This window comes from Puma concolor, chromosome C1 (assembly GCF_028749965.1).
Source record: "Puma concolor isolate L17-30 chromosome C1, mPumCon1.1.hap2, whole genome shotgun sequence".
Taxonomy (NCBI): Eukaryota; Metazoa; Chordata; class Mammalia; order Carnivora; family Felidae; genus Puma; species Puma concolor.
The window spans coordinates 85,141,847-85,156,205 of record NC_141674.1 but is presented as its reverse complement, the minus strand read 5'-3'; the positions used below and the strand labels follow the sequence as shown (position 1 = coordinate 85,156,205).

Here is a 14,359-nt window from a genome sequence, read left to right as displayed (position 1 = left end):
TTGCCATCTAGTTCTAGAACTCTCTACATCCTGGCATGATTTCAGAAACATTCCAACCATTTCTTTTACATGGTCACTACCCTCTATAAAGTATTATGTCTTCTGCCTCTGTTCTCTGCACGATTCATTTCATCCTGCACAATGCTTCTAGGCTGATTTTCTAGAGTTCATGTCTGATCATGCCTTTAAGAGTGTCCCACTAATAATAGAATAAAGTGCAAATTTTTTTTAGAATGGCACTTATGACCTTTTATCTTATAGCCTAATCTGCTTTCTTGTTTAATTTTGCTCCATACCTACTCTTCACTCTCCCAGCCCACGAAAAACCTTTGTTTCCATTACACTTTTATCTCAAAGGACATGTTCCGGTCTCTGCTTTATCTTACATTTCACGTTTGTGTCCCATAAAAATTTTCCTCATAAAGGGCGAGATGACCTTCCTCATAAATGTCTCCATGCTCTTCATTCAGAACTGAAGACTCTGACTTATGTACTCCATATCTAGTTCATTTTAGGACCTGTGTGTCTGCCTTGAATTACAATGCTTGTATATTACCAGCCCTAATTTTAAGATTAGGTACTTAAAAGTGAGATCTCTGTATTCACACGGTGCTTTCAGTGTTTTAGGTGTCCAGTAAATGTTCGCTGAATTTAATCAAAAGAAATCAGGACATTAGTATTAAATAAACACGAAGCATGGCCAATTTATTAACAATCACATAGCATATATGTTGAGGATGTAGGTGCCAGATATTGTGCTAAGTTCTCTTATAGTTCTTTTATAGATAGTTTCCATACAGTCCACACCTTGTAAAGTATCTATTGGTATTCCTAATTTACAGATGAGAAAACTGAGACAGAGTAGGTTACATAAACTGTCCAGGGGTCACAAAGCTGGTAATGGGAGTACCCACATTCCTTCCCAGGTGCCTAAGTCCAGGAAACATGCTATATATACAACTTCTTTGCTAATGCGTCACAAATTGCTTTCCCGCTCAACATTGCTACCATGGCTGCCATTGGCAAACGGGAGGAGGGTGTTGCAGGAAATAGGTGCCTTTTGAAATAAAGGCCCCCAGTTCTTAACCCTTACCTCTTAAACAGTTTCTCTACCAGTTTCTTTACCACTCAAACACGAAAATTGCCTCTTAGGCTCAAATCTACTACTCATCCTTTCTAGAACTCAGTTCGCTTTCAGTCACTAAAAATAGAATTTATGGAGTAGCAACACATATCTAAGAAGACAAGAACATCTCTTGGGTTTTTATTTAGGCAATTCCCCATAAATTATCTAATTTAATACTCATAACCTCTTTGAGAATTTTAAGATAAGTTTTAAGAAAAGACCCCGCCCTGGATAAGTTAAACAGCATGCCTGGCTTCTAAGTACAAAGCCAGAGTGGGGAACCTAATCTGTGAAATTCCTAGATGCACACACCCCACTACACCCTGCTGCCATCCTGGCACATGTCACCATCTGGCATTAGTCTAGTGCTTTTCAGGAAAGAATAGCCCCAGGCTTCAGTGAAAATGCCACTTAAGGACAGAGGCCAGAGATGGCCATGTGTACAAGGGGTTTAAATGGCACCAAGAGTGAAAGGTGGGAGGCACTTTTCAAATCACGCTCTTAATCATATGATATTCCAGGGTCTTAAATGTTCTTCCCTGTGCAGTTTCTCTGATATAATTTTAATTTTTTTTGGCAGTATCTTAAGAACCTTTAACTGTATCTTGGATGTTGCCTGCTTTTATCTTCACTTTTGTTTTCCCTTGTAAGTAACTTCTAGTATAAAATTCTAGGAATTGGGCACCTTTAAAGCTCCAGATGCTATCCTGTCTTTAATGTTTCCTTTGGATCTCTTTTGCTAACTGCTTCTGTCACAGTGATTATCTTATGGGATAGCAGTTGTTCCTTCACTTTTCTCTTTTATTCAATGATAAGACCCTTGAGAACAGAGAAATGTTCTTATTCACTTCTTTATCCCCAGGGCCTAGCATAGCAAAGGACATATTCAGTAGCCTCAATGTAGAATAAATACATACATGTATAGGTGGTTTGAAAGAGATGTTAGTGTTTACATAGATCTTGTCATGCGGCTAATACAATAAAAGAAAAATCCCCATGTTAAAAGATCCTTGCCTACCTCTACCACAGAACATGCTCCTACTGCAAATTTCTAGCATTCTAATGATTTTTTTTTTAAATATTAAAGAGCACAAGAAAATTAAACTAAGTCCTTCAACTAGCAACCGCAGTTAATAGGGAAGAGCAACGAGACCCAATATATATGTTAGGTTTAATGGGAAAACTCTGTCTTATGTCTTTATATCCAAATATAAATTACATCTTTATAGCTCTAAAAGTACTAATTACAATCATTCAGTGATCAATTAGTAAAGTTTAAAATAATAATACATGTCTGTTTCATTACCTGAATATTGATTCAGCATTAGGCTTGGGGCAGTAAGCTTTGTAATCACCGATTTTAACCTTAGGTTTTGAAGATTTGTTCCCCTTACATAATTAGACAGTGAAGTATGTGCATTGTCTTGGAAAGCATTTTGTCTTTTAAACCAAATTAGACTAAGACCTGAGGCTGGAGACCTGTATTTCAATTGTTAAAAGTAATTGCTTTTAAATCTTTCTACAGTTGTAATTTCTTTTCCCTTAGAACATATACCTGACTTTTAGAAATATGGATACAAGTAGCAATTTAATGCTACTAATATTTTCCAGGTACCATTTAAAGTAGTTTAAATTTCTGAACTCATGCAATCTTCACAAAACCTGTTAGGCACTATTACTGACCCTACCATACAGATGAGAGAACTGAGGCACAGATTACAAGACTTGTGCAAGATTATACAGCTGTTTAGCTAGATTATAAACTCAAGAAACATAGCACCTTAGTTCATGTTTGCAACCTAATTATACCCACTGCCTTTTGCTAAAACTACCACCTCTGACCTTTGCCTTCACAAAGATGTTTAGAAATAAAAAAAAAAAATACATTAATATAAAGTACATCTTATCTTTGTATACTATGGATACCACCTTACAATTTCTGCTGGGAATTGTGCATGTATTTTTTGATGTCTCCTTGAAAAATTAAAATCTTAATATACTTACATTAAATGACATTTTTACCATTACTTATTTTATTCATGTAGAAAAGCATACCTATTTTCACCTGAACAGTCTTACAAAGGAAGTACATAGTACATTTAGGGTCCAATAAATACTTCCTAATATGAAACAACACAGGGTAAAAGAAAAATATATAAATATTGTCATGCAATAATGTCAGGGAAATGAAATGTAACTAAAAATGACACATTTGAGATATGGAATAATAAAACCAAAATTCTGATTTTGAGATCTAAATTGACATATAATTTTACTGACATACAATTTTATGTTATATACATAGACATTATTGAATTAGAGATATCAGTATTTTGAAAAAAATTTTTAGTTGCTTACTAAATTGAGGTATCAATTTATCATTAAACCATTTTTTAAGCACTATAAAAGTTTATATTTTCTATTATGTAATAATTATTTGATCTATTTAACAAACATTTATTGAGTGTATACTATGTGCTTGATATGTTTTATTTGATGTATCAATTATCCAGCAAAGGGATTTCCAATCTATTTTTTTAGATTCGAACTTAACAATGTCTCATGAGACTCTCTCTCCTTCAAGCTTGTCTCTTACATACTTAGATGCATATTTAGTTGCACATTATGAGTCAACCTTCAAGATTAAAGATTTTCCAAAGCTGCTAAAGATTTTATTTACTTTAATGTACCTGTGAAAGACACCAATGAATTTAAAAGAAATACTGAAGGTGTTTTGTTAATGTGAGACAGAACACTGATAAGTTTTATCTTCCAACATTCTAAGGCTGTGATTAAATTAAATGTAATTGTATCATGTGCTTCTTTTTAGATGCATCGAAAGTCAAATACACTGTAACATGGGATACAAGTACATCTGACAAAGAGGCACATTTTATTACTAAACTTGGAAATGAATTAATCTAATTACTGCTGAATTGCTTGACCAACACGAAAACCTAGGAAGGTAAGTGGTTTGCACCAAAAGTCAAAAAGCAAATGAGATCATTTGTGTGTGTGTGTGTGTGTGTGTGTGTACATGTTTGTGTGCCCTTTTGCAGACTTATAGAGTTTCACCTGATAACCATGCACAGATCTTTTGAAGGTGGCCCAGGAGGATGGAAATGTCTCTGAGCTGGAGGGATCTTGAAGCAGTGTTGTGGCTAATGACATTTTTAAGCAACCTCCCCACCCATTTTGAGAAGTAGCCATCCATTAGAGATTTGTTTAACCCTACTCATATGCCAAGATTTGAGCAGCCTCTGATTATGGCAACCCAGCCATCTGGGATGTGTAGCTAAGCAGCCCTATCATGCTGTTGCCTCACTGCCCAAACTCAGTCTCTGCCCCTCTGTTATGCTTAACAGCCTCTGCTTAGATTAGAAATTGCTGTCCTTACTATGATTTTTCATGTGGCCCGGAAAATGAAGAAACAACACAGAAAAGAATGTGAGACTGCAGCACAGCTCACTAAGGTATTTGTGCTTGTTGGGGTCATCTCCTATTACCCATCTTTCCTCTCCTCTGCTGTGTTGACCTCTGCAATCTTAAAGTGAAAGGGTGGTGGTGGAGGAAGGGACACAGCCTGTTGAGTCAGGTGGGCTGGGGGGTTTTGGAATGAGCATTCTGTAGTCTTATAGCCCCACAGAGCGGGCATCTTCTGGGAGGTGCTGCCCTGGGTCCTTCTTAGACATGTTGGAACACATATTTGAGCAATGAAGTTTTAGCAATTTCTTCCCTGTTTCGAACTAGACCTAAAGGACCATTAGCCTTCCAAATCAGCAAGAGAAGCCTGAAGCCAAGGCTAAGATCAAAGCTGAGGCTCCATACAGTCTCTATTTCTCTATCTCCATTAATTAAGTTGACAGACTTCTTGACCAATGTAACATTAATACAGCACAAATTTATTAAGAGCCTATTATCTGCTCCTTGCTATTTCTATTGCTCTAGATGGTGGAGTTAAAAAAAATGAAAAAAAATTATCTTAATTATCTCCTGGTTTAACTATCTAAAGTGTCACTAGAACCAATATTGTCCATGAGACTTAAACATCATTGAATCTAGCATCAGTGAATAAATTTTTTTCCTACATGTATGAACTTCAACTGGAGGCTAGATACCTAATGAGAACCTAGGGTGGAAAAGCTTCAAGTGTTTGTCTCTCTAGTATACATTACCCAGTAGGTAACTACTTATCTTTCTATGTTTTCCTGAGAACCCCAAATCTTTACAGTTGGAAGCTCTTTATATTTGAAGCATGCAAATCTCAGTTGCTACAATGCAAGTGTCTCTGGATCATTGTACAGGAGGCAAAAACACTTATTAATACTTTAAGGCATACCCAACTGTCTCAATAAAAATTCCAATGAATTTCACCCTAATAGTCTAAATGAGGTCACTTATTTCCAAAGATTGGATTATCTTTTGATTCATCTTTTCTTGTAGGACATTATTTTTTTAAATTTCATAGATGGCCTAATTGAAACATGGGAAGATGTATAATTTGCACCTGATAGCTGCTGCTGCTGAGTTCATATATGGTACCATAGAATTCCGAAAAGTCAAGAATGGCAGGGTCTCAGAGAGTGTGGACTGACCAACATCCTTAGAGAAAGGACTTGCAATAGAGTGTTAAACTAGTATATAGAAGTTGTTCAGTAAATGTGAATTTTCTTCCACTGACAAGGTTAAGTAAGGGTAATCAAAGCAAATGCTTTCCATTTTGTGTGTGTATGTGTTACGTGCGTGTGTGTGTGCCTCTATCAATAAAAATGAGTGTGCAATCCAATAAGCACATGTTTTATGTATTTATGTATTGAAACAAATTATTACTGTATGCACATTATAAAATATACCAAAATATGTGGTATGAAAAATCAGAAAAATAAACTCCTTCCAAGGAATCTAGTAATCTCTGAAGCTACATAGAAAGTTTACTTTAGATAAGATGATGAGTTGATAGGTGTTGGCAAATGGGAAAGAGAAAGCTCATTTACTAGGCATTGCATTTCCATTAGAAATTGTTAGCCATATTATATAATTTGTACATAACCAAACAGTCACAAAAACTAACATGTCCACAGTATTTTCACCATTTTACAAAGGTGGAAACTGAGGCTTGGAGGAAGTGAATTACTGGCCCAATCTTTGCTAGCATGGGTACCTTATGTAACTAAAAGTGTTTTCTCTGAAAATTAAAACAATGAATTCTTTGTTTAAATATCACCTCTCCTTGAAGTCTCAAATCTTAAAAAATCCATAGGTATGCCTTAGATCACAAAATGAGTATAATTAAGAGATGAGGACTCATAGACCTTGGAGACTGATTTAATCCTTCCCTGTTCAATAATCCATGAGACAGGGCAACATATTTGATGCGACATTCATCAGCACTTACTTATAAATAAAAGCACTTACAAATAAAAATGTCTCCCCTAGCAGGAAAGAGAAAGTTAAAGATGAATTTATGTTCATATTAATGCTGTTTTATTCCATCTATTCAGTGAAAATTTATTGAAATTCTACTATGGCCTAGGAAGTATGCCAATAATGGTTCCATATTATTTCCCCTAATTTAACTAAAAGGCACATAACAAGCAATCAATAAATATTTATTAAATGAATAAATGTCATGAAGGCACAAACAGATTACACCCTGGTATTTCATTGTAGCTCCCCTTTTTGGAGAGTAGTTGTTCTAAGATCGGTCTCTTTGGATTCTGTGTATGTGGACCTGGTTTCTGAAGCATGATTAAGACTTTATAAAATGGCAGTTTTACTGCTAAGGCAATTGAACAGCCCAGGCTTTTGGTGAGGACATTATATCATAGACAACATATTCACACATAGTTCTGTTATTCCCACTCCCAAACAATACTCTATTAAATGAACTGATACCTCATTTACCTTTTCCTTAAAATACACTGATTTTAATTACCTAGATTTCTTCTTCGCTTTATTCTATACCTAAGGGGTCTAATGTCAGTTCTAGAAAAATGTACAGAAGCCATCTTGTTACAGCAAATAAGAAAGCAATTATTCCCCTTTATGTTAATTAACATAAATGCTTTGTGATTTAAAAACAACAAAAGAGTAATGGACCTATAGGGCAATTGATTCAGTATCTAATTACTGATCAGGAAAAACACCTCCACCTTAACTGTGTCAAAATTAGCATCTTTATCCTTGGCTTCCACATTCCAAAACCCATGACCATGAGGAGATTATTCCATTGCATAGTTACCTGGAAATACATTTCTCGGCTAGTTAATTCTAGAAGAAACCATAGAAAGCTAAGATGCTCATAATTAGACATTTCACACTTTATGTTTTTCCAATGTTTATTGTTTATTTTTGAGAGACAGAGCGAGAGAGAGAGAGAGAGAGAGCAAGAGAGAGACAGCATGAGCAGGTAAGGGACAGAGAGAGGGAGACACAGAATCTCAAGCAGGCTCCAGGCTCTGAGTTGTCAGCACACAGTCCGAGGCAGGACTCAAACTCATGAACCGTGATATTGTGACCTGATCTGAAGTCAGACACTTAACCGACTGAGCCACCCAGGCACCCCAGACATTTCACACTTTAAATACAAACTTTCTTTTCTTTTCTTGTGGCCAGCGTAGGAGAATAGGACTACTTGGGTTTCAGGCACATTCTTGGACCTTCTTGAGTCTCAGTTACTTAATTTGTAGAACAGAGTTAATATCTACTCCTCAGTTGGATTTAAAGGATCAAATGAGACAATATATGTGAAAAATTACATTACGCTATAATAGAAAATTCAAAGTTACTTTGTTATTGATGATATAGATTATGTTCTTACTCTTCAATGTATCCTCTTTCCTTTTCTGTCTGTCAGAGACCTCATGTAAAGCAAGTAATTGTGAAATTATTAGTGGGGAGTTAGGCAATGAGAAGGAAAAATATCACTTCCAATCTTATGATCTATAGTTGTAACCATGCTTTTATTTTTCTTAAATGTCCGTATTCTTTTCTTTTAAGTTTTATTTGTTTTGAGAGAGACAGACAGCATGAGTGGAGGAGGAGCAGAAAGAGAGAAAGAGGAAGAGAGAGACTCCCAAGCAGGCTCCACACCATCAGCACTGAACCCAATTCTGGGCTTGATCCCGTGGACTGTGAGATCATCACCTGAGCTAAAACCAAGAGTTGGATGTTTAACCAACTGAGCCACCCAGATGCTTCTAGCTATAAACGTGCTTCTCAAAGAGGCTAACAATTTGAAAAAGCAGAAGATCCATCATCCATAATGGCTTTAACATATTGATTATTGCAATGCAGTATCATGAAATGTGTGCCCTAGGTATTTAGGTACAACTTTCAAACAGCTAGCACAATTTGCTCACATGCAGAATTAGAATGACCTGTATTTTAAGTGTTATAATCCAGGGGGAAATTTTCTAATATGAGGAATTCTAGAAATAGTAATAATTAGGACTGAGCACTAGAACAGGAGTCAGGAGACTCACGTTCTATTCCTGACCTTACATTAACCAAAGCGTGTCTTTAGGTAACTCAGTTAACCTTTTCAAGCCGCAATTTTCTCCTCTGTCATAGAGGAATCAAACCAGATGTTCTTGGAGTGCATGATTATTAGACTTAATTCTGTAATACAACATTGCTTTAACTTTGTTTTTTAAAGAGAGGTTGCCTGAAAAAAGCCTGTGCTGTGCATAATATTTGTAATACATTCCCAACATAAATAGTAACAACTGTGCCTTAAATGGTTTTTATTAACAAGCCAGTTTAGACAACCCAAATGCCTAAAGGTGTCTCCATGATTTGCTCACAGATTGGATCTCCATTACCCTCACGTGCACTTCACTCCTACCGTCTATATTTTCTCCTAATTCCCCTTGGCCTGGCCTCTCTCTGTTTCTGTTCTCTTTTGGGGATCCCTTCTTCCAAAGAACTGCATACTCTCCTTTTCTAAGCTTTATTTCAGTTCCAACTCCTCCCTGTCACTCCATCCACAGCTGCTTGTACGGTCTCCACAGGAGACTCATGGATGTCCTCTGTGCCTTCCCAAAGGAAGCACCTTTATAGGTGGACAGATACTGTGTCATCTACACCTCCATGTCTGGATGAAATAACTTACTATGAGAAGGAGATAGCACTAATGGAGCCAAGTGTAGCAGATGAATAAAGAGAACAACTTTATTCTACAACTCAAAGGGAACCCCAACCAGACATCTTCCAAGTACCTGCCTTCAGACACCATGAAGCTAGCCCAGGCATCACAGAGCCCAGTATCCCCATCCCATTGCATTTTCACATTCAGCCTTATCATGAGAGCAGGTGTGAGAGAGGGCGGTGTGATGGCAATGTGAGAGTGAGATGGACCAGCACTCAAATCCTGGCTGCTTCACTTCACTGCTGTGTGTCTCCAGAAATATTTAGCTCTCTGAGCTATAGTTTGCTGATTTGAAAAATAGGGATAACAGGGGTGCCTGGGTGGCTCAGTCGGTTAGGTGTCTGACTCTTGATTTTGGCTCAGGTCATGATCTCACTGTTCATGAGTTCGAGACCCGTGCTGTGCTCTATGCTGACAACACAGCCTTTTTGGGATTGTCTCTCTTCCTCTCTCTCTCTCTCTCTTTCTCTCTCTCTCTGCCCCTCCCCAACTCGCTCTTTCTTTCTCTATAAAAATAAATAAACTTTAAAAAAATTAAAAATAGGGATAATAATACTTTCTTGGTATCACCTTAGTACAATATTAATACTACCTTCTAGGGTACTTCTCAGTATTTTTTTAAATGTTTATTTATTTTTGAGAGAGAGAGAGAGCACAAGTGGGGGAGGGACAGAGAGAGAGCGAGACACAGAATCAGAAACAGGCTCTAGGCTCCGAGCTGTCAGCACACAGTCTGACGCAGGGCCTGAACCCAGGAACCATGAGATCATGACCTGAGCCAAAGTCGAACACTTAACCGACTGAGCCACCTAGGAACCCCTAGGGTAGTTCTCAGTATTAAAGGTATCATATGGACAGGGTCTGTCACATAAAGGAGGTTTGAAGTTGATTATTCTGTTTTATTATTATTTAAATCTCCTTTGAGGTTTGTAGAAGCCAAATATTTTTTTTCTTGTTAGAGAAAAGTAGGGCAAAGAACATTATGAGTGACTTGGCCATGGAGACACAGTAGGATGGCATTGGTGCTTAGGAATAGCACAGATTTTCCTAATAGCAGGTTCTGCCTATTTCCAAATACTTGGTATTTGTGGGAATGTCCTCATTTAATCTCTCTAAAACTTAGGAATCTATTATGTTCTCCATTTCCTTCTTGTTTCTCATCAAAAGACTTTGCACGTTGTGACTCTAAAAGAGGAGGAACGATTTGTCAGCTCATCTCTGTTGGCAATGTTTGCAGTACTTTTTTGAGCAGACTCTCTCTCCATGCCATCTAGAAAAGGGAGAAACCTACAGCTACTATTTTGGTATGTGCAATGCACAAATGTGATTCTGTACTTCTTACGGATGCCAAAGTTTACGTAGAAGAAAATAAGCTGGCTATATTTCTCAGCAAGGGGATCAAATGAGTTATATAATTTTCACATAGATCATGAGCTAGAACAGAAATCTTGTGAATTAAGGTTTGCTACAACTAAGAATCTGTGGACACTCTCCAGTGGGCAGGGAAAAAAATCAGATTAATGTTTTGTCAGGGCACGAGAATATCTGCACATGGTGTTCTGACTGATACAGGGTATCTGTGCTCAAACAAAGGCTTTTGGAACTTCTCCAGGTAGGACAGCCACTGAGAAACAACGGCTTTTACTCCTGAACACATTGTCTGGTTACCAGCCCTATAGTAATTAGCCTGCATTAACAAAATCCTGAAACATACCCATTGTTAAGTACAACATTCAAACTAGTGAAAACTATCCATACAATTTCAAGTGTGCAATGTTTAAAATATTCGAATATGTAAGGCTTCAGATACTATTACTTTATGCTTAATGGAGAGTGATGATATTTTCACTCCACCTATGTTTGTGCATGACTATGTGTGTAGGTGTGTGTGTGTGTGTGTGTGTGTGTGTGTGTGTGTGTACAAAGAACAAGAATTTGAAACTATGTGTATCTGTAGCCCTATAAAAATATCTTTGCATGTTGGTTAAACATAGCTCTTCTATCTCCATAAAATAAACATTAGATTAATAATAAAAATGTATGTCATAAAACAGAACATTTAAATGAAAAGGATCTCTTTCCCATTTACTTATTAAGAAATATACCTTGTGGGCTTAGAAGTATTTGTCATTTGTTGCCATTACATGCTGAATGGATGTGAACCCATTTCTTTAAATAGGATGACTAATGAGAACAAAATGGTGAGTCTGAGCATACGTACAGCCATTATGATGGCTTGCATAAAGAAAATGCATTAGGCACACACTCAGCTTTATCACATGTACTACTGGGTGATGAAGCCTGAAAGACCTTTTACTAATTCTAGGTATGCTGTGGCTGCAATTGTCATCGTAAGTGATACAACCACCAGTTGGAGAGTGCTTTGGAACTTTAAAGGTAAAGGAAACCTTTTCTTCAGTGGAACATTCTCTTTTAACCTGCTTTTCTGTTGAACCTGATAAGGCTTTGGATGTGCTTGTTTGAGAGTTCCTTTCAAGTTGAACAATGCCAAACCGAATAAACAAACTTGTTCATAAAGTGAGGTATCCTGCTGGAAATCATCATGTGTTTTTAAAGTCATCATGTAATATTCATGTATTTAGTTACCGTCAACCATAAACTCCTTTATCAGCAGACAATTGGCAGTATAAACCAAAGGTGTACAAAAAATTAATGCTCTCCAGTAATTTAATCTTTGCTTAACATTGAGTTTGGTGGTGATGTTAGAGGTTGAACACCTCAAGCCAGCACCCACGGGATATAATCTCCATGCTCTGACACTCTGCACATAGTCTGCCAGGGTCTCCACTCTTTCCCCTGTTGTGGGGACACTAGCCACTAATTAGTGAGTCAGTGTGGGGAGTATACACTGTCCATCAACCCTTTGCACCTAGAGGCAGCCTGAGCTGAGAAAGCTGGTCTGTTATCAGGAAAAACTGTCATCTTTATCAACATGCCGTTATTTTAAACTACATGTTCTGATGTTTACTAGTGGGAGACCAAAGACCGTAACTTTACCTATGTGAATATTCTTTCAACATGTTGAGAGAGACAGGTGGTGCAGTGGTTAGGAGCACGTGTTTTGAATCAACACTCAGCTCTACCTTTGACCTTGCTTTTAAACCCTGGCAAGTTGTTGAATGTCCTGAGTTTCTGTTTCTTCTTCTCTGAAACAGACATAATAATGGCATCTTTCTTAATGAGAACCTTTAAAAATTGAATGAGATGGTGCACGTAAAGCATTTAGCTTTCTTTATTCTTAGTATCTATTAAGTGCTTCGTAAATGGTTGCCATCATCCTTGTACAAACTGTAAATAGCACTCAGTTAGTTACTCTCTCCATTCAGACAGGTCAATTTCAGGAATGCTCTGGAATCCAAACCAGCTCTGGAAATTGGCAAAGAGGTGGCTTAAATTTTTGTCTGAAGTAACAGAGAAAGGCTTGAAATAAGTGCTTTGGGCTGATCTGTGATGGAAGATTCACTCATGTTTCACTTTTCTATTTTAATTACTAAGGTCCTGGGAAACTATGTTGTAAAACAAAGTGTCATTATTCTAGAGCATTTTACTGACATATTAATTTGTGCTATTTATTCATCCTCCAAAGGAGATATAAAGCTCATTCTCACTGGTTTCAAAATGAGTCATTCCAAAGAAGCCTGGTAGGGCATCCTGTCAACCCCTTAAATAATTGGTGTACTAATGTCTTCTCCCATTTTCTAGAGGCTCTTTAGTGGTTCATCATGCATTGAAGTTTCAGGGAGATAATTTGCAATCCAATTTTGTGGCTCTCCCTTTGAAATCTGTTACCCCCAAGATGTAATGTCATTAATGCTCAGTCCAACTCCATGCGTAGTCTTCAAGTAATTGTTTTATAGCTTGCCTTGCTAAGGAATTTGTAGAGGGTATCTGAATAGGTCAAAGGGAATGTAATGACTTGGGGGCTATTTCCATTCATAGAAAAAAAGTAACAATTGTGAGATGTTTGTTCCTAGAGACAAACTTCATTTTCAGGTTTTGGTTTTTTGTTTGTTTGTTTTTTAGTAGGCTTCGCACCTAATGTGGGGCCTGAACTCAGGACCCTGAGATCAAGAGTGATCTCTACCAACTGAGCCAGCCAGCTGTCCCAATAGACACATTTCAAATGTATTAGTGCACACACAGACTCTTTAAAGGCATATTCTTAATTCTCTGGTTTGCATCCTCTTTCAAAGAAGTATTTTCCTTGAAGCCATACAGCCGCAATCCGTATGTAGTCAGCTTGTAGCTGACCTCAGGTGTGCTCCATCCTGGAGGTAGAACCCAGAAATGAACTGATTTCTCCTAGAACACATAAGGGGTCCAGACGTGAATGAAAGTGCTTTAAACCACAGTGGATTAGCAATGCGACAAGTGGCCTGACATGATTTAGCTTAAAGTCAGTTATCCCATTTTCTATTTATTTTCCCTTTTCATCATGGAATCCTCTGCTGCCCACATTTTTCTTGAGAAAACTCTCTGTTGTATTTCAACAAAATTGTCTAAACCATGGCCTCAAAATCCCTTGTGAAAGAGAAAGGCCAAAAATAAATGACTCAACTAATTACTTTAAATAAACAAGATATCTTTTTTTTCCCCCTATGGATCATGAAGGAGTCACCCATCATTTTTCTGAGACTTATGCAAGTCACATACATCTTTCTGATAACTGAAACTGTTTTTAAAATTTAGGACACCCAAGACAAATTTGCAAATATACTGTTCTGTACAAGAAACAATCTGACAGTGTCCCTTCCCCCAAGTTTCAAGGCTATGGCTGTCCCTCAATATAGATAAGCCTCACAATCACCAAATACAGAGTCTACTGTCTGTACTTGGAAGTGCTAAACCTCCATATTTGGCTGAAAAGACAGCCAATGAAGGATTTTTTTAATTCAGCAACAGTCTTATAATTCTCTATGCAATCAGGCTTCAATTACAGAACATACATTTGTGCCTAAAACCATTTAATTTCCCTAAACCTACCCAATGCATCTCTTTTTTTACCTATGACTTAATAAACCTCTTGTTTAAAAAATGTCTTCCTAATGCAATGGACCATCGTG

General features: G+C 37.2%; 1 protein-coding gene and 1 long non-coding RNA gene across 5 annotated transcripts in view; one reads left to right on the top strand and one right to left on the bottom strand.

The window, feature by feature from the left end:
* Window positions 1-14,359, top strand: part of LOC147578196 (uncharacterized) — a 270,306-nt gene that overhangs the window by 243,634 nt on the left and 12,313 nt on the right. For 2 of the 4 annotated variants that reach the window (XR_015254915.1, XR_015254918.1), the window contains 2 exons: window positions 3,957-4,091; window positions 11,602-11,672. This is a non-coding gene — a long non-coding RNA (uncharacterized LOC147578196). Of the gene's footprint in view, window positions 1-3,956; window positions 4,092-4,491; window positions 4,602-11,486; window positions 11,673-14,359 lie in introns of those variants that run through there. The other 2 variants (XR_015254916.1, XR_015254914.1) reach the window with 2 other exon arrangements.
* PLPPR4 (phospholipid phosphatase related 4) overlaps window positions 1-14,359 on the bottom strand; it is a 42,236-nt gene that overhangs the window by 26,717 nt on the left and 1,160 nt on the right. The window lies entirely within an intron of this gene.